At 41.2% G+C, this 21,244-nt stretch overlaps 1 protein-coding gene across 1 annotated transcript in view; it reads right to left on the bottom strand.

The window, feature by feature from the left end:
• Window positions 1-21,244, bottom strand: part of SCD5 (stearoyl-CoA desaturase 5) — a 145,389-nt gene that overhangs the window by 16,059 nt on the left and 108,086 nt on the right. The window lies entirely within an intron of this gene.

Below are 21,244 nucleotides of genomic sequence, written 5' to 3'. Positions count from 1 at the left end.
CACCAGAAGGAATGAGGGCGAGGATCTATCTGTCTTTGGCAGAAGCAATTAGACGAGTTCCCCTCCTAATGGTTTGATATTTAGAGTCTCTCTAGTTGTCTCAACATAAAGTCAAGTTGATTAGACCCTCTTTCAGTTCTCTCCCCAGGGCTCTTTGTCTCTGCTTCTGTCTTTGTCCTTCCTTCCTCCCTCCCTTCCTAATTAGTTATCAAGTGTTCTCAATCAGTAATTGGAACACACACTAACTCCTGATGGTATATAGAACAGGATGACTAAGAGAAATACTTAAAGGCATTTACAAAATAAAGTTTTTAAACAAAGTTGCTGCCTTTCCATTTTCTCTCACCCTTAAACCTGCATTCCATTTTCATCCTTGCTACCTGAGATAAAGTGAGCACTGCAGAAAGAAACATAACCACTTCTCTTAATCTGGGACCTATGGAATTGTGTACAAACCCTTTTGTGTATTTCCATTTTCTGGAGTTCAGAGTGCACAGCTTTCAACAAATTCTCAAAGAGATAATTCAATTCCCAAGGCCCCAAACATTTGAGGTTGTTGTTGAACTTTGATCTTTGTTTGCTTTAGGATTTGGCGGAGGATTTAGGTAAGAACATCGAATTCAATTTAAGGAAGGTTCAGCTTAGAGAATTTAAGGGGGCGCCTGGGTGGTTCAGTCAGTTAAGCATCTGACTTCAGCTTAGGTCATGATCTCAGGATCCTGGGATCAGCCCCATGTTGGGCCCTATATCACACCAGATACCCTATGATGGGCCCCACATGGGCTCTGCACTCAGTGGGGGAGTCTGCTTCTCCCTCTCCCACTGCCCCTCTTGCTGCTCATGCTCTCCCCTCTCAAATAAATAAAAATCTTTTTAAAAAATAAAATAAATTGGAATGCCTGGGTGGCTCAGCGGTTAAGCCATCTGCCTTCAGCTCAGGGAGTGATCCTGGAGTCCCCGGATTGAGTCCCACATTAGGCTCCTGCAGAAAGCTTGCTTCTCCCTCTGCCTATGTCTCTGCCTCTCTCTCTCTCTCTCTCTCTCTGTGTGTGTCTCTCATGAATAGGTGGGTGAGGTCTTTAAAAATAATAATAATAAAGAATTTGCAGAACAGTACTTTTATTTTTTCTTTAAGATTTTATTTATTTATTCATTAGAAACAGAAAGAGAGAGAGGCAGAGACACAGGCAGAGGGAGAAGCAGGCTCCATGCCCGGAGCCGGACGTGGGACTCAATCCCGGGTCTCCAGAATCAGGCCCTGGGCTAAGGTGGCACTAAACTGCTGAGCCACTGGAGCTACCCAATTTTTCTGCCTTCTTAATCAGTTTATGGAACAAAACTTGACCTTCCTTGATGGTGATGAGTGTCTTATCCTGGATTCCCCAGAAGGCAGGGTTTAAGACAAAAGCTTATATGCTACTATTTTATAGAAGTTCAGTCCAAGGGAAACAGAATGTGGGAGGCAGGGAGAGTAGGGGAGCTGATAGGAATGTGTGTTACTGAGCCAGCCACTGCTTGGTATCAGCCTGTGGGACCATCTTCCAAAAGACCATATGGATGATTGAACCTCAGAATACACTCCCTCTGGGAGAAGGATGTGGGAAGAATGTGTCTTCCAGCAACCTGCTCCCACAGCTCCTGCTCCCCCCCCCCCAAACTTCTGGATTATGAACATGGCTGCTTAGTAAACATTTGACAAATTCTAATGAGTTCACAAAGCAGAGGTCCATTAAAGGCTTCAACTATTTTTATCTCCAATCACTCCCAAAGAGTTTATAATTAAGATAAGGGAAATGAATTTTCACTGGTAAAATCAATGGTTGAAATATGTGCATTGGCTAGAAATACTATACAGGTGACTCTCTGCAGCATCTATTCCTCAGAGTGGCGTCACTGAAACTCCTGTGCCCAACCACTGATGGAATTCGGTTGCTGGGTCCTTGCCTTGCCTCGCCTCGCCTCCCCTCCCCTCCCCTCCCCTCCTCTCTCTCTCACTCTTTCTTTCTTTCTAGATGTTATTTATTTATTCATAGGAGACACACAGAGAGAGGCAGAGATGTAGGCAGAGGGAGAAGCAGGCTGCCTGCAGGGATCCCGGGATCAGGACCTGAGCCAAAGGCAGATGCTCAACCACTGAGCCAGCCAGGTGCCCTTATTGCTGGATTCTGACAAGAAGGTGATACTACTGCAGCAGGCCTTCCCTGCAAGGAGTTTACTGACATGTCTGAAAGGGCAAGATGCAGGGCTTCATCAAGCTTCCGATGCCTGGTATGGTTGATTTTGTCCCTAACTGCTAATTCTAGTAGAATTTGGTCTGAGGCAGGATTCTGCTGTAGGAAAGAGACATTTCCTTCCTCCTCCTCTCACACCAGAGTTGGCCAAGGTCCAGTCCCAGCAGACACGGCCAAAGGTGTCTCTTGTTGCACCTGTGTTTCTGTAGTCCTCTCACTAGACCTTTACGGGTCAGAGGTGCCAAGAGTCCTGGATAAGATCACTGCTGGTGTGAGGAGACACTGTATGAATGGGCAGTGTGCTCACAGACTTCCCTACCTCACCCTGGGAGGTAGGACCCCAGCTGCTGAGCCATATTGTGAGGGAATGGAACTGCACCAGGACTGGTGGGCATGTCCAGGTGCTGCATACTTCAGCAACTGAGGGTGACAGCATCATACACAAAGTATCACCCCAAAAGCTGGTTCTCGGCTGTGGGTTGTCCATAAACTGGATAATAAACACACTCCTCAATCTGAAAGTATTTTGGGGGATGCCAGGTGTTTCATTAGACTCAATAATAGAAAGATGAATAGGACACATCATGGTCCTTAAGGAGCTTATGGTCTAATGACAGCAATATGAAAATGGATCATTTAAATACAACATGATAAGCAGCAATGTGAGATATGCCCACGATTCTATAGACCTGATGAAAAGGGGTATTTAGCTCACTCTGGGACAATGGGTCTTAAACTCTTTGGTCTCAGGACCCTTTTACATATTTTAAATATTATTGAGAGCACCAAAGAACTTTTGTTAATGTGGAGTACATTTATCAATATTTACTGTAGGGGAAATTAAAACTAAGAAACGTTTTATTGATTTGTTAAATATTCAATGTTAATAATATAAAATTACAACATATAATATAAAGTAGTATCTATAATATGCAAATGCATTTAATATAAAATAAATGTGAAATTGATGAATTCATTAAATAATAAACCTATTACATATTAATATAAATAATACTTTTATGAAAAATAACTATATTTTCCAAAACACAAAAAGTTTTAGTGTGAGGATGGCATCAGTTTACATAATTGCATATCTCTAATGTCTGGCTTAATAGAAGTTGCTGAACTGAGACGTCTGCTTCTGCAGTGATTCTATTGTAATATATTGTTTTGGTGGAAGTCTATGAAGAAGCTGTGCCTAACAGGGATGTGGTTAGAAAAGGGAGGACCTCACAGATCTCCTAAAAGTCTTAGGGAGCCCCCCCCCCCAGAGAGTCCTTGAACTGCTGACCTCAGCTTCCTAGGTATGAGTTTTGAAGAATGAGTAAGAGCTGTCTAGGTGAAAAAGAACATTCTAGATCAGTGCTTCTCAAACAGTCACTGGGCATCTGAATCTCTTGGGGCCTGGGGTGGGGTTTGAAATCTGCATTTCTGACAAGGTCCCAGGTGATACTGATGGCCCTGGTTCCAGAATCACACTTTGAGTAGAAGGATCTATGCCAGAGAAGTAAGAGAAACAAAGGCAGTGTCACAGACAGAAAAGCCTAAGTGTGAGAGGAATGGCATAGTTAGAGAGTGAAGTATAAGGTGGGAAATACCAGGACACGATGTAAGCATGCCAGGGAGATAATAGACTGTTGTCACTTTTCCCAAGGGGAAGTCATGAAAAGGTTTTAAGTAGGAGGCAGCTCTGGCTCACATGTAAAGCATAAGCTCTGATTCTGAATAACTTAGAACCACAATAAGGATAAAATGTACCCGCAAAAGAAGTAGGCAATAGAATGAAGTGGAGAAAGAAGAAAGATAATATTCTATACAACACAGCTTACTAGAAAGAGCACGTGCTTTGGACTCGAACAGAGTCTGCTTAAATTCCAGCTCTGCCATTTACAAAATGTGACTGAGTCAGCTTCTCAGAGGCTCAGATTCCATCATTTGTTAAGATCTGAGAGGTCCGACTTATGCGAGGAGAACAGTCAGCTACCTAGTGAGGACTCACTATACTGAAATCGATATGATAAAGGATATCCTAGAGATAATAAAAAATAGCAACTGGAAGTGATCATTGTTATTCTAAGATTAGATACGGGCTTGAAACAGACACCTGAGCTTATTAGAATTTTGTATTTTCAAGAGCAAAAAGATTCTGAATGAGAACCAGAGGGGAATCACCTAAAAGTAAATGTTTTGCCTATCTGCATGCCTGGCAGCATCAGCTCACAGCTGGCCATAGTGATGGAGGAGGCGGCCAGGAACTGCGAGAGAAGGACCTCAGGTTTCATGTCTGTCATCCTTTCTGGCAAGACAACTTGGACTCGAATTTTCTCTTTTCTTTTCTTTTCTTTTCTTTTCTTTTCTTTCTTTTCTTTTCTTCTTTTTCTTTTCTTTTCTTTTCTTTTCTTTTCTTCTTTCTTTCTTTCTTTCTTTCTTTCTTTCTCTTTTCTTTCTTTCCTTCAGATTTTATTATTTATTCATGAGAGACACAGAGAGAGGCAGAGACATAGGAAGAGAAAGAAGCAGGTTCCCTGATGTGGGACTCGATCCCAGGAACCCGAGATCACCACCCAAGCCAAAGCTTAACCACCAAGCCAGATGCTTAACCACCGAGCCACCAAGGCATCCCCCGAATTTTCAATATGAAATTTGAATGGCTTAAGTCATCGTTTCCCCGCTCCCCTTTCTCTTGTCCTGGTAGTACTTGGTACAGATAATAATGAGCACAGCCCCAAAGAGCACAGAGAGTCATGTTTCCATATTAAATAGAGCCACCGCAGTTTTAAAGATATGTGTGTGAGCGCAAAGGACTTTTAATCTCTATTCCTCTTTTTCTCTGGAAGCACTTGGCCTTGAAGATCCAGAAATCCCCTCATCACCACCTGGGATTCTGAGACTCTTCATATCTCATTCTCACCTTGAGGCATTAGTTATTAAGTTCCAGAAGATGCATCGCTTTCTCGGTCCACTAAAACAAATATTGGTTCTCTGCTTGTAAATGAAAGTTTTCATTACCCAGGTTCTTAGTTGGACAGAATGTAAAAGCGTGTTCACTTATCTTGAAATATATGTAGATATATGGGGTTTGTCTAAATCTCTTGATTGTTAGGACACCTGAGTAATTGTTTTTCTCTATTTTAAAATGAAAGACAAGATAAGAGTAGGTTTATAAGAGAAAGCCAAATGTCAGAAGAGATAGCACACTTCAGTTGAGTCAATGAGCATGTTTTGACAAATCACATTATCTCAGCACTAAGAGTCTTTGTGTCTGTGTGACAGATTTGTTATTGTTGTATATGAAAATAGGCAGTGCGAGGAGAAATTAGTGACTTGGACAGGGAGACAGTTCAAAGCTGATTTCTGACAGGATTTCCTCAGCCAGTGGGTGACAGTAAGTTCTTTGGGTTTTTTTCGTTTTGTTTTTTTGCTGGGAATGCATCCTTTTTAATCTTTGTTATTTCAGTATTTTAGACTAAGAATTTGACTCTTAGAGTACCCTTTGCAATAAGGTACGCTCCCCAGGAAGGGAGCATGAATGCTCCTGTTCATTCATGCATGTATTTTGTAATTTTCTGAATCCGTGGAAGCATTTCTTTGACAAAAGCAAGGAGAGAGGAAAGTGAGTTTTTAATTTCTAGGGCTGATTAAGTCGGCTATCTCAATGGTGCTTCTCCATTGGAACCCTGTGCCTTGGGGCGACAATCTCAATGACATCCTCTCCAGGTGTGACGCCTGGTGGTGCTGGTGAAAAGTCTGGGCACCTTGACAGTTCTGCTGTTCACCTGGGATCTCTAGGGAGGGGAGATGAGGTGTCTATGTATCTATTCACTATCCTTCTCACGGGGATAAAACCTCGGTGATTTCTGTTAACAATGACCACAAATTAATAGAATGCCTAGGAATGCACTGAACACGAAACATATGTGTATTTAGAAAACTATGAGCACTGATTGAGGATGCAAAAGAAGTTGTAACAAAGGGATAGACTCTGTCCCGGGAGAATGAGAGTGTCAGAGAAGGCTATGAACCATTGCTTCATGTAGACCTCAGGGACCTCCTTCTACCCTTCTCCCCTTGGCTGTGAATTCCCTCGGCTGCTTTCATATATGGACTTGGAGGCCTCTGGCTGGTTTGTAAGTATTTGTCTTTTCTTACCCTCCCCCCGCCCCTTTTTAAGAGAAAGAGAGTGAGCACAAGCGGGAGTGGGAGAGCAGGACGGGCAGAGGGAGAGAGACAATCTTAAGCAGATTCTGTACTGAGCTTAGAGATCATGATCCTGAGATCATGACCTGAGCCAAAATCAACCGACCAAGCCACCAAGGCACCCCTCTTTTCTTCCCGATTAAATGATATGATTAATAAAAGCCAGGAGTATCCCTTTTCTTCCCTTTATATCATCCACATCCCTTAATACAGAAATGCCTCTACTTACAACTTTTCCATTTAAGGAAGTTCACAGTATAAACAAAACAGGGTGGAAAAAGGGCATCAACTCTGCAGATGGTATTAGCAGCCACAAGCAGTCATTGCCACACAGTCAGGGGGACAGTAGCTGGATTTGTGCTCAGAGATGAGCTATTTTGTGAACATCAGTAACATCATCAGTTTGAAAAGTGCAAAGGTGGTGAGTGCATTTAAAATGCTGCGAAAAAAGGAGACACACAGTCATGATGGAAACAAAAGTAGAAATAACTTTTCAAAACAGAAGGTAAGTGAATGCCTAATATTGCAGGGTGCTCCTGAAAGAGCTGGAAGGCTCCCAAAGGCCAAAGACCAAATAGTCATCAAAAAGGAAAGGGACAGGGATTGGTGAAATGAAAAGGGCAATTTTGGGGGGGTTGTGGCTGCATGTTACCAGCAACAAATGATATCTCTTGGCCTAAACTTTGTTAATCCTGGTGAAGGCTAGGAGTTTCTTTTCTTTTCTTTTCTTTTTTTTTTTTTTTTTTTTAGGCCAGGAGTTTCTGAGTGTACTTAAGCCTAAACATGGTGAAGAGAGCTCATGAGTCTGCTGTAAGGTGAGGGCGGCTCCCCAGGTTCAAAGTCGCTGGGTTCAGGGCCATCCAAATCGGCAGAGCCTCTTGTGGTGGCAAAGGAGGGTACTGTAACCACAGGAGGACCACATGTGGGGGAAAATGTAGAATGGAATGTAAAGAAGAGAAGAGTACTCCTGGTCTAAAGCTTTGAAGGGCTCACTTATGTTTTTCTTTATGTAGGTAACATCTGGAAACTGGTAACTTAAGTCTCTCTCAGTCACTTTGCACTTAGGGGCAAAAATGAACCCATGAGCGGGGTCTTAGAACTAAGGTCTTCGTAAATGGAATAGCTTCCATACAATGCTTCATGTGTGGTTAATGACACAAATATTTGTTGCACATCTTCTCCGTGATGGACACTTTCACACATTACCTAATTTATTCACTCAATAATTTTGTAAGGTAGATATCACCACTATCACCATATTATGGCTGTGGAAATGAAGTCTAGAGAAGGCCAAAAGTGGGCTCTTTTGATTCCAAGATGCTGTTTTACCTCTCCATACATAGCGGCTTCCTTGTATCAGACGAATAAATGAATGAATAAACAACTCAATGCTAATATAGATTATATTCTCCCTATGCTTCACATGGTGAAAAAAAATGGCTTGATTTTTGAATGCACAACTATTACTTTACGTAATGCCCCCAACATATATGGTATATATATATATATATACAAAATGCTGTCAGTGTTACTTTGTATAATATTGCCAAGTCCCACTGCTATGCGTCTCTCTTCTGACCTTCAAAATATCTCCCGAGGCTTAGAAGGGGCATGCAGCATCAAGAGGCACTTTGAAGAGTGGTTTCAGTGAGTACATAACAAAGTCAAATAGGACATTCCAGGAAGGGTTACTTTTCAATATGCTTCTTTGACGCAATTTACAAAACGTCTTGTAGCGCAGCCTCATGGTTGAGGACCCCTCCTTGTCTCTGGAAATCCTCTGCACTTTAAGGAATAGAGAAAATGGCTGAGCATCCTAACCAGGGCTGCTTAGCAAGGGTGTGATTTCTCCAGTGCTCCTGTGTAAATTGTGGCTAAAACAAATAGCTCATGTCTCTCAACCTAATCATTCCACAACACATTCAGTAGGATATAACATGATGAAATGAAACTGAGGAATTAGAATAAATTGTGTCATAGGAAAATCTAATAGCTCTGCACATGAAGAATCTAAATATTCATTTTGAGTAACAGAACAGCCATCAACAACTTCATTACTTAAGGTAATATTTTCACTTCAACTGTCAGCTGACAAGGGGTCTCCATAATATATTGCCATTTGCAATTTGCATCAGTAACAGAAAAAATGTACTTGAATTTTACAAATTGCTTGAGTAACACTCTTTCAATTTTAAAAAGGGACTCAGCCTCATTGCAAATTTTCACAAAATCACTTTCACGAGGACATTAACCTCGTAAATAATTTCATGGCAAGAACTACAGGTTGGACAGTAACTAATGGATTTGTTTCCAGTTAGCCAATTTACTTCTTACTTTAAATATATGCATTTGTGCCTTCAGATGCCTACTGTTTATTTTATTTTTTTTAAGATTTTATTTATTTATTCATGACAGACACACAAAGAGGCAGAGACACAGGCAGAGGGAGGAGCAGGCTCCATGCTGGGAGCCCGATGTGGGACTCGATCCCGGGTCTCCAGGATCACACTCTGGGCCAAAGGCAGGCGCCAAACTGCTGAGCCATCCAGGGATCCCCAGAGGCCTCCTGTTTAAATGACTTCTACATCGCTCTCATTCTAGCTTAGTAGTAGCTAGATTCTTTAGAAAGAGAGTCTTCCACAAATCAAATCAGCACTAAAATGACTATTACCACTTATTGAGTAGTATATCCCAGCTCAGAGCACCATGGTAAGTAGGAGCAAGAAATATGTAAATGCTCCATGTGTGAATTTGCCTGTCTAGAACCAGATTCATCTGTGGCTGTTCTGCCTTTCTGATCTATGAAGGGTGGAGAATTCTGGGTAGGAAAGTGGGCTTTGGCATCTCACTTAATTAGATCTCTTTTCTTCAACAAAAATGGATGGAGGGGAAAAAATGGATGGAGGAGCTGAAGAGATGGTATCTTTGTCCTCAGCCAATAGTGGATTTGGAGTTGTAAGGAAAATAACTGTATGTCGTGGCAAATGGCATGTGGCAAAAATGGCAAAAGGCATTTTGGCAAATGGCAAAAAGGCAATGGCAAAAAGACATATGAATACATATTTAGCCTCACTAGTAATCAAAGATCTGCAAATCCATTATGCTATGAGTATCACAAGTTGAGAAATTTACATATTATTCAGCTAGTCTGCTTTTTGCCAAAGGAAAATATCATAGGTATGATCAAAAATTTATGTTATTCATCTCAGCATTGTTTTAATGATAAAAAAAGGTAAAAATCTTTCAATGTTCATCAGAAATAATGATTCATCCTCACAATGAAATATTAAGCAGGCACTAAAACTAGAAAGATTCCACAGGATTCCACTAGGCAAAAACTGCAGGTCCTATAAAATAGGATGCAGAGTTCTGCTTCCACTTAGAATGTAGAAAGTCACAAGAGAACATTGTTTCCATAAGAACGATGAGAAAAGTTGAGCAATATACAAAATAATAACTTCTTTTGAGCCCACCAGAGAGATGAGGTCATAAGGCAACTAAGTGAATTGAATTCCAAAGAGTGATAGGTCCATCCATGAACTGCTTCACTTGGAAGAGCATAAAAGATGTGGCCATCATATTAGTAGATGAGAAGAAATCAGCTAAGAATTTAATGAATCCTAAAGGCCAAGTGTGGGCTAAGTGTGTCAATTTGGAATAGGTTAAAGCCTCAGACACAAGGGAGTTTGCACTCACCATCCAGCTCTTTTCTATAGACCTGTACTGGGTGTTCACAAGAAAGTCAGAGCAAAGTAGGAAATCGGAGAGAGCCCCCCCTCCACCATGTAGACATGCAGGAGGTGACCAGCTGCCACTGAAAGACAAGCACAAAGCCTTGACTTCTTCCCCAGGGACTTCTCTTGCAAAGTAAAAAATCTTAAGCCATTGGAGGAGGGCAGAAAACCTTTTGCCTCTAGGACCAGGCAAAAGTCCAATGCTTCTGTGAGAATAAGAGAAACAAAACTTGCTCATCTCTGAGGGGGAAGTAGGAAACTCTCACCCCATACCTAGACATAAGGCAGAGCCACTGCTGCTGAGGGAGAAGTGGAAGCAAAAACCTTCTGTCCCTTGGTTTGTGCCCAGGATGCTGCCCTGCTCCAAAGCAGAGACCTCTGGGTGAGAGGCAAGAATGTTCAAGAAGCGGCCTTAACCCAAGTTTCAGGTACACAGGGCTTACTTAAGACTGATACAGGGTCAGGACAACAAAGAAATCCCAAACCCCTACAACAAGACGAGCATAGAGAGGCAAGCAATAGAAGTCCCCCCTCCCCCTTACTTGGGATAGGCCAGAGCATAGAGAGACATGTCCTCTGTGGTTCAGGTATGCAGGGACAGCTGAAAGCTAATGGTAAAGCATTAATAGTTAGAAAGGCTTTCCAGTACTCAAGGGTCTACTCTAAGCATATGATAACAACAGCCATCTACTGAAGACTGTGTACACTAAACCCAACTCTAACTTAACTCCTAATTGACTCAACCTTCACCCTCGGCCACCCTCCCCTGCCCTACTAATGTCCTGAAAGAAGAATAGATGTGGGCATTGTCAAGCATAAATTATATTTACCTTAGTACTTTGGTTCTTCTAGACATGTCCTACATATCATTTAAAATTACAAAGCACACAAAAATGTAAGAAAAATAAAACATTGTCAAGAGATAAAGCAATAATAGAACCAAACTCAAAGATGATTCAGCTGATGCAACTATCAGGGACCTTAACTATAATTAACATATTAAAGAGATCTAATGAAAAAGATGGGCAATATGCATGGACAGATGGGAGATATCAGAGAGACAAGAAGGTATAAAAGTGTCAAATGCAAATGCTCTACTTAAAAAATAGTATCAGAGATATAGAATTCCTTTGATGGGTTCGTCGGCAGATAAGACATAGTTAAGGAAAGTATTAGTGAACTTGAAGATATGTTAATGAAACTATTCAAATGGAATATAAGTTTAAAAAGAATGAATTAAATAAAACAGCACCTCCATGAGCTGTGGAACAATATCAAATGGTATAACATAAATGCCATTGGAGTCCCTGAAGAAGAAGAGAGAGAGAAAACAAGGCCAAAAATGGTTTGAAGAGCTAATGACCAAGAGTTTTCCAAAATTAATGAAAGAGAGAGGCACAGATCCAAGAAGCCCAAAGAATTTCAAGCAAGATAACTGCTTCCCCACAAAACAAACAAAAACCAAACAAAACAAAAACCCCTAGTTATATATCCAGAGTCAAACTGCTGAAAAGCAAAGATAATGAAAAAATCTTGAAGACAGGGAGGAAAAGGAAATATTACATGCAGAGGAATAAGAAGAAGAAGCATAGAAGACTTCTTAAAGACCATGCAAAGTGTAAGACAAGGGATTGACATCTTTTAATCTGTAAGAAAAAGACTTGCCAATCCAGAATTTTATGTATAGTAAAGATACCTCTCAATAATGAAGCTAAGGGTTGCCTGGGTGGTTCAGTGGTTGAACATCTGTCTTCGGCTCAGATCGTGATCCTGGGGAGCTGGGATCAAGTCTTGCATCAGGTTCTCCCTCTGCCTGTCTCTGCCTCTCCCTGCGTGTCTCTCATGAATAAATAAATAAAAATAATGAAGATAAAACAAAGAACTTCAGTCAAACAAAACCTGAGAATTCACTGCCAATAGGCATGTGCTACAAGAACTGTTAAAGGTAGTTTTTCAGGCAGAAGGATAGTATCAAATGGAAACTGGAATACACACACACACATAGAAAACAAAGGCTAGAAGTAAAATAAAGAAGGCAAATATTAAATATATTTGTCCTTATTTTAATTTATTTTTAAATTTTATTTATTTATTTGAGAGAGAGCATAAGGCAGGTGGGAGGGGGGGAATAGTGGAGGGAGAGGGACAAGGAGACTCCACCCTGAGTGTGGAGCATGATGCAGGGGTTGATCCCATGACTCTGAGATCATGACCTGAGCTGAAATCAAGAGTCAGACGCTTAACTGACTGAGTCACCCAGGAATTCTTGTTATTTTAGTTACTCGTATAGTATATAGAGTGTGAATAAAGTTTTGTAAAAAGAAAGAAGAGCAAGATTCATTTAAACAAATTTAGAAGGATGTACAAAATTTTAACTGATTTTTCTTTCTAAATGGAAGGATTGTGTATTCTTTTATCCTTCATAAAGTTTATTTGCAATTGCTAAGTTTTCTGTGATGAACTTTTATTAAATTTTGTACTAAAAGTAGGATTTTATTCTCATGTTCTGTCTTAAATGTTTTTGAAAAATGATGTATGGATCCCAAGAGCTATGAGATTAGAAAAATTTTGTAAAGTAATTGTTGGAGGAAATAATAACTAGAAAATAAATTTTATATTATGAAAACTCCTCCACTCTTTTGCTCTTCTGGTAAAAAAAAAAAAAAGACAATGAAAAGGCAAAAAAGGGGTTTCTTCTCATAAGTGATTGGGAATACATCTAACTTTTAAGAGAATAAATAAGTATTAAATAAAAGCCTCTTATATGAATTATTGATGCTATCTCTCCTGGATGAAACCTTAGAGCTGGAACCACATACATAACTGAAAGACTCTTTATTCCAAGAAAATATTAGAAGATTATCATCATCTCTATTTGGTCTAGAAAGAGAACCAAGAATTGATAATATCTAAGTATTACTGAGAATTTATACTTGTACCAAAATGTCTTTCATAAAATTAATCTTGCTTTGACTTCTATAGAAGCAAACTATTTTTGACTTCTTAATTTTTACATTAAAACTTAGCTAAGATTTCTTCTTAGCTTTGTAGTAAAGTAGTATTTTCCTAGAGAAAGAATAATTTAGTGGAAACATTTGCTATTCTTTTTCAGTGATTAACTGAGGCCACAGGAAGCCAGAATACTTAGAATTCAAGTCCAGAATCCAGATACCATCATCTACATGATAGAGTTATTGAAAAGATCAGTGATAATGTGTAAAAAGACACAATGTGGGGGATCCCTGGGTGGCTCAGCAGTTTGGTGCCTGCCTTCAGCCCAGGCTGTGATCCTGGAGTCCTGGGATCAAGTCCCACATCAGGCTTCCTGCATGGAGCCTGCTTCTCCCTCTGCCTCTCTCTCTCTGTGTGTCTCTCATGAATAAATAAAATCTTAAAAAAAAAAAAGACACAATGTGAGTACATAATAGGAGGTTAATAAATGACAGCTATTATTGGCTATTGAAGCATATTGAAGATATATGAAAACACCTTCACTGCCATCAGCAATGAAACTAAAATACTGGGGATCCCTGGGTGGCGCAGCGGTTTAGCGCCTGCCTTTGGCCCAGGGCGCGATCCTGGAGACCCAGGATCGAATCCCAGGTCGGGCTCCCGGTGCATGGAGCCTGCTTCTCCCTCTGCCTATGTCTCTGCCTCTCTCTCTCTGTGTGTGTGACTATCATAATTAAAAAAAAAAAAAAAGAAAAGAAAAGAAAGAAACTAAGATACCACTTTACAAACAGCAGTTCCAGAATCCATTGATACCTGTCAATTAATATGTCTAACATGCTAGTCAGTGAAGTATTGAGATTCCAGACATTTAAGAAACTGTCTCCTCATCTTGCCAGGGGAATTTCACATAGAAATGGAATGGTCAATGTGGGGGAAAGAAAAATATTATTAATGAAGTTATATATTTTTATGCACACAGAGGAGGGGAGGTGAGGAGGGAAAGAAGACCGGGAGAGAGGCAAATTGGCAAATGCTCACAAAGTTCTCATAGGAAAAGTACCTCTTACAGAGGCAAACAAATAACAGTTTGATTTGGAAATTTTTAAAAAGTCAAAACAAGTTGTTGAATTATATGCCACACTGGTTTCTCCCTCGCCTGAATTTTTAACCACTAAAATAGGGAAATGTTGGCATTGATCCTACAACCTCAATATTGAATCATCTCTTTCTTGTATCCCAGATTGAGTTCTTTGGTTATAGTAATCAGTCACTTTAGAAAGGCCAAAAGGTTAAGAGTAAAGGATCTTCTATGTCTTCCATTGATTTTTAACAAAAGAAATCTAATTAAACGTAGTTTACACTTCTTTTTTTTAAAAAAAAATATTTTATTTATTTATTCAGGAGAGATACAGAGAGAGAGAGAGAGGCAGAGACACAGGCAGAGGGAGAAGCAGGCTCCATGCAGGGAGCCCGATGTGGGACTTGATCCAGGGCCTCCAGGATCAGGTCCTGGGCTGAAGGCGGCGCTAAACCACTGAGCGCCAACCCCCCCACCTCCCCCCACCCCCCCCACCGCCGGGCTGCCTTAGTTCACACTTCTTTAGCTGATTATATCATATCCATGGAACTTAGAGACTCAGAATTTTAACTTCTGACAACTAGGGCTGGATACAGAGACAACTATTCAAAGAAAAAATGATTTCATCCTCAAAACTCTTGCAGCACCAGGATAAGATGCAAAGATTTGAGGTGAGAACACAATGGGAGAGAAGATTCTAGGGCTCAAAATATTCACCAAAGATAGATTGCTCCTCAGAAATGAAAGACAAGATTCAAGGAGAGGGCATATTTACATAGATACACAAGGAACGTGTGGAAAGACTAAATCAGAGCAAGATGATGACATGAGGAGAGAATACAAGAGGACCAAAAATCCTCATCTCCCCCCTGAGAAGAAGAAAAAGTCTGCTTGAGCAATCGGCTACATGGCTTTTATTCTCTAATAAAACTATGCAACAGGAGGAACATCAGAGCCTGGAGAACACGGTGTGACTAATGAGGGAAAATGTCCCCATGCAGAGAAGGGCACAAAGGAAGAAACAAAGCCCTCTGGCAAGTGAAGACATAGGACTATGGGAACAGAAAGAGGCAAACAGACAAGAGGAAGTGAACCAAAACAGATTCATGGGATGGGGCCTGAGCAACAGGAGAGATGGAAAGAGGAGCAGCAAAAGTGACCATCTATGGAGAGAGAAGCCCAGTCAGGCAGAGGGCAGATGCATGGTGGAGCTTCCTTCTCACATTCCCAAACTCAAACAGGGGGAACTCTAGAAAGAGGAAGCGAGTGTCCTCCAGAATCTGGTTCTCCTGTTGACTACTCCATCCTCAGCACCTAGAACAATTCCTGGTATATAGTGAGTGCCCAGAATACAGTTGTTGAGTGAAAAGTGATATATGCAGAAAAGAGGAGGAAGCTGAATCCCTGAGAAATGTCATGTGCTCATGGCTTATATTATTAATTGTGAGTTGGCAGAGAGTATACCAAAGAGCTGGACTCTGCATATAGCATAAACAAGTGATGCCTACCCTAGGGTCAGTTTGGTTTTGCTGTTGCAGGACAATCAAGGACTCAAGTGAAAGAGGCAGTGGTCAACCCAAGGGAGTAGCAGAGGATGGTTGTGCTCAGAGGGCACTGCCTCTTTGTCTGTCTCCATATCTCATCCACATGTCTAGATGTTTGAATATCTCATCATCCAGGGTCTCTCGTTTGGGGATTATTTCCATAGAGTTTTCCACAGAATACAACTAACCAACTAAGGCCTTGAGTGTACTCAGCCACTCAAAGTCATTAATATCTAGACAAGAATTGTTCTATTAACTCAGCAACAAATAGGGTAGGTCCCCAAGGAAAATGGACTCAGAATAGAGAGACACTCCCCAGAAGTCCCACATGGAACTTTAATCAAAGAGTAATGGATTTGGTCAGCAGAGATGGGTCAGATTGGTTTTAAATTTCCAGATGACTCATCCCTCTCCCTAGGGGATCTCCCACATGGAAGACGAGGGGGCAAGATAGAGAAGTGATGAGTCAATTGTAGACTTATCTGACTGCTCTGCCCTTGCTATTTGTTGTCACCAACACAGAAATGTATGTTGGGTTTAGACAAAGGATTGGCATAAAAGTTATAAAAAAAAAAGAGGGTGTCACTGAGAAATGTGATATTCATCATTAAAGAAAAAAAAAAGACTAATGATAACAGACCAGGGGAGAAATTGAAATGAAGTAGGCCTCAATAGGTTCTAGCCATTCAAGTGTCAATCTTATTGGAATGGCAAAATTTATACATTTTCATACCTTCCTAGGGCACCAAAACAGAATTGCTTCACTCTTCTGGGTCATTCCATCTATTTTCTCTCAGCTTATCCCATCACCATGGCAATGAAGCAAGGACATTGTTTTCATGTGTCTGGACTAGACTACCAGCATTCTTGTCAATGACTTCAAAAATGCATATGACAGTGTCTGCATGCTACTTCGAAGGAAATTTCTTATCTAGTATGGGAATCAATGGGATAAGCAAAGCATTAAAAGGAACAATCTCTGGATTTTATCCTCACTCTGCCATCTCAGAAAAATGATGCAAGATTCCAGCTTCTGATCACAAAATGGTGGCAGAAAGGCCACTCACTTGCTTTATAATGAAAACGTCAGACTAAGTAACTTGTGATGGCCAGTCATTTTGCTTAAGTAATTAATAAAGTAACTATGAGAAAGACTGCTAATTTCTTACCCCATATCAATTCACACCGTCTTCCATAAGAACAAAACCAGGATTTTATGCAAGGGTACAATGCATCAACCGAGACTACATTTCCTGGTTCCCCTTGAATGCAGACATGGCTACTGAGAAGCATGTGGATAAGCTGTGTGTGTCTCCCAGAAAAGCTCTTTAAAGATGACTGACTCAAGTGAGCAGTTACCCCCTACCTGCACCCCCATTTTCCTTCTGGTTGGAGCTAATGATCATCTTGGACCTTAAAATGGAAGGATGAAAGTCATATGCTAAGGTTGATGGAGCAGAAGATAAAGAATCTGGTTCTCAACTGACCCTGTGATGCTGCCATAACCTGGGCCTTCATGATTCTTTTTTATATAAGGGAAATAAACTTCTATTCTGCTCACACAGACAAACACAACTCCTAACCAACAGACCACTGCCAACCTTATGAGCGGCCTCCTTCTAGGCTCAGCCCAACATTCGGAGGGCTCAGACCAAGAGCAGAGGTAGAGGGCCTAAGCCTGTGGTCTGTTTTTCTCTCCACCCCTAGCTCTGCCCTCTTTCTGTGGACACCCAAGCTCATGCATCTAAGCCCATCCTCAGGCTAACATTGCATCTTGGCCACTCTTCAGGACTAGGGTACACACACTTCCCACCAGGAGGACAGAGCCCTGGGGAGACTTGTGTAGGCTCAGAGCCATTTGGACAGGGAATTCCAGGTTCCTAGGACCCCAAGGCATGGTCTACAAGTGGGAGAAGATTCCAGGTGATATGTGCCTTTTTGCCCTGTGATCTCCTTATCCCATGGGGAAAAGCACAGTCCTTGTAGGAACATGACCTAGGGCAGGGCTCAGTTGCCAAAGTCTAAATGTGATCCAATTAGCTTCTCTCCCTCTCACCTCCTATTGCCTGTCTTCTTGTCATTCACAGCTTGACAGTAGAGTGAAAGCTGAAGTAGTCCAGTTAACTATTTGTTATTATAGCCTTGGTAAAATTATCTTTTAGAGGAAAAGTCTAGAACTATAGCTTCAATTGTGTTCTTTTCCTGTTATCTTTAATGCCACCATCTTTTCTCTTTTATTACACCGTATAAAGGAAAGCTGATTGAGCCTGGCTCTCTGGCAAGCCTTTTTTTTTTTTTTTTTTAAGTAGTCTCCTGGGATCCCTGGGTGGCGCAGCGGTTTGGCGCCTGCCTTTGGCCCAGGGCGCGATCCTGGAGACCCGGGATCGAGTCCCACGTCGGGCTCCCGGTGCATGGAGCCTGCTTCTCCCTCTGCCTATGTCTCTGCCTCTCTCTCTCTCTCTCTCTTGTGTGACTATCATAAATAAATAAAAAAAAATTTTTTTTTTAAATAGTCTCCATACCCAGCATGGAGCCCAACATGGGGCTTGAACTCATGACCCTGAGCTCAAGAGTCAGACATCAACTGAGTCACCCAGGTATCCCTAGTGAATTTTTCTTGGTAAGTTGTCATGAGGCTGGTTAAGTTCAAGTTTATGAGCCAACTGCAACATTTGTACTGGCTCAGGACTAAAATTAGTGAATAAGCTGCAAACCCAGGGCACCAAAATTGGGACAGGGCTTGGTGCACTCAGAGAACCCCAGAGGAACAGGTAGAGATTGTGACCAGGAGATGAACTCTGTAAGGTGTGCCACCAAAGTGACCCAAGACTGGGCCTGTTGCTCAGGGAGGGAGTCCTCCACTCAGCTGAGGGTGGGTAGCAAGGCTGAGACCTCATGTGGCAGTGTTGCGGATGAGAGGGTCCACCCTCACTCCAACTCACACCCCAAGTGCAAAGACTCAATCTTTAAGGAATCTGTGGCCTCCACATGGCCTGACCAGCAGAGGACCAGTAAAGGTGGTTTCACGGACGTAGAAATATGCAAACCGTTGCACTATATCCATGTATTCTGGAAGCTCTCTCCTTTAGTGATCCCTGCAGTGATTCTAAGCTGTATTTTAGATTATGGATCTCTATGTTCTCCAGGCTGGATAATTACCAAAGAAAATGAGTACTCACTCATACTTTAGACCATTGTAACCCCTTTCAAACAGCAAGGTATAATCAAAAGAATATTGAGCAAATGATTTAAGATGTAGGTGGTCACCACAGAGTAAATGTTCGGGTCCCCCCAAATTCCTATGTTGAAACCTAATCCCCAATGCAATGGTATTTGAAGGAGGGGCCTTTGGAAGGTGATTAGGCTATGAGGGTGGAGGCCTCACAAATGGGATTAGTGTCCTTACAAAAGAGACCCCAGAGAGCTTCTTCCTCTTCTGCCATGTGTAGAAATAGCAAGAAGATGGCTCTTTATGACCTAGGAAGAGAGCTCTCACCAGACACTAGATCTGTGGCACCTAGATCTTGGACTTACCAGCCTCCAAAACTGTGAGAAGCAAATGTTGGTTTCTATGCTACCTAGACTATGGTATTTTCGTTACAGCAGTCCCAGAAGACCAAGACAGTACTACTATCTCTAACTTTCTATCTACATTTTGTTTATTCATTTTCCCAGAGGAAAAATGGAAGGCATGAGCTGAATGATTCACAAGGTCATTCCCTAAAGTTCAATGGCTCTATGTAGTTCCATGTATTAACAGATATTTTAAATGTCGTTTCCCTATCTTCATCTTCTTGTCATCTTCCAGGTCTTGGCTTAGAAGTTAGTTCCTTCCATAGGTCTTCCTCCACCCTCACCATTCTGCATTGTCTTCCCATGGCACCCTGTACTACCCTATTATAGCACTACTTTCAGTAGAGTATAATTGTTTGTAAATTTATCTGTGGGTTCCCTGCTGGTCTGCAAGTTTGGGGGGTAGAGACACCAAACTTTAAGGTTGTATCCTTAGCACCAATTCTTAGCAGAAGCTCAATGATATATATGAAATGATGATATGAGTGGATGGTTTCTGATAGCTACAGTCCCTTTTGGTCACTGGGCCTGTGATGAAAGATGTTTTCAGATAACTATTCAGGGAACATGCTGAAATAGTCTTTGTTCTTCTGCCTACAATTAGAAATAGTCTTTGGACATATGTACCATGAGTACACACCTAATGAATCAGATTACTTTTTTTTTTCCCAAGGAAAAAATGAAAAAAATAAAAGTCTTCCATTTTATGATGAGAGAAACCCAGATTATTATACTCAGCTCACTTCTCATTAATAGAAGATCCCTTGCCTTCTCTTCTGAACTCTTCAAATTAATCTAAGGCCTAATTGTCCCAAAGCATTGCTAATTATATAGCAACATCATTTATATCACAGAATTGGAAATGACATACATATTCAGTCGCAGAGTGATGGTTAAATAAGCTGTGACACTCAACTAGTGAACTCACACAGCCTTCAACAATGGTGCCTCCAAGATAATCACAAGTTAAAAGGCAAGACATAAAATTACATATGCAGTATGACTGCCATCATGCAAAATATATCAAATATATGGATGGATAAGAAATGGGAAGATACATTATAGATTATTAATGAAGGCTGTGTTTGTGTGTTAGGACTGAACTATTTTCTTCCTACTTTTATGAATTTTGCAAGTGTTCTTTAATGACTTTTAATATTTTATGCCCGTGGTGAAAAATCAAAATGAACAAATCATTTAGTTGTCAATTGAAAACATCTTGTTATTTTCTGCTATAAAACTACTGGTGTGTCCACCTGAAAGAGCCGTGTTGAGACGCTCAAAGACCCTCAGGGGAAACCAACAGAAGGAGGGGATGGAAACATACTGAATCCTCTGGCTTGTATAAAAATAATAATTTTGGGATCCCTGGGTGGCGCAGTGGTTTGGCGCCTGCCTTCAGCCCAGGGCGCGATCCTGGAGACCCGGGATCGAATCCCACGTTGGGCTCCCGGTGCATGGAGCCTGCTTCTCCCTCTGCCTGTGTCTCTGCCTCTCTCTCTCTTTCTATCATAAATAAATAAAAATTAAAAAATAATAATAATTTTCACTGATCTAAGCTCTTAACTATGTGCCAGGCCATTTCCCATACATTTTGCTTTATTATGTCCTCATAAGACCTGTAGGAGATAGTGGTTAAGGGAGGTCAGATCTTTTGCTTGCACATGGAGGAGCCACGGAGTTTGATCCTAGGCAGTCTGTCTCCGCCATCAGCCACTTTATCACTACGAGCTGTTGCCTACTCCAATGTAAAGAGAGAGACTGAAAGGAAAGCAAGCACAATTCTAAGTCATACTTCCTTTCTTACGAGAATCACTTGTGTCAGACAAAGGTACAGCCTCCATTTCTATTCTCAGGAGTTTCTATTGGGATAAGTCCTCAATGACTCCTGCTTGTCAGTGGAGATGGTCTCTGGTAACCACAGTTTCACCATGT

Source organism: Nyctereutes procyonoides, unplaced genomic scaffold (genome assembly GCF_905146905.1).
Source record: "Nyctereutes procyonoides isolate TBG_1078 unplaced genomic scaffold, NYPRO_anot_genome, whole genome shotgun sequence".
NCBI classification, from domain to species: Eukaryota; Metazoa; Chordata; class Mammalia; order Carnivora; family Canidae; genus Nyctereutes; species Nyctereutes procyonoides.
Note: the sequence above shows the minus strand (reverse complement) of the source record. Positions and strands in the feature narration are given on the sequence as shown.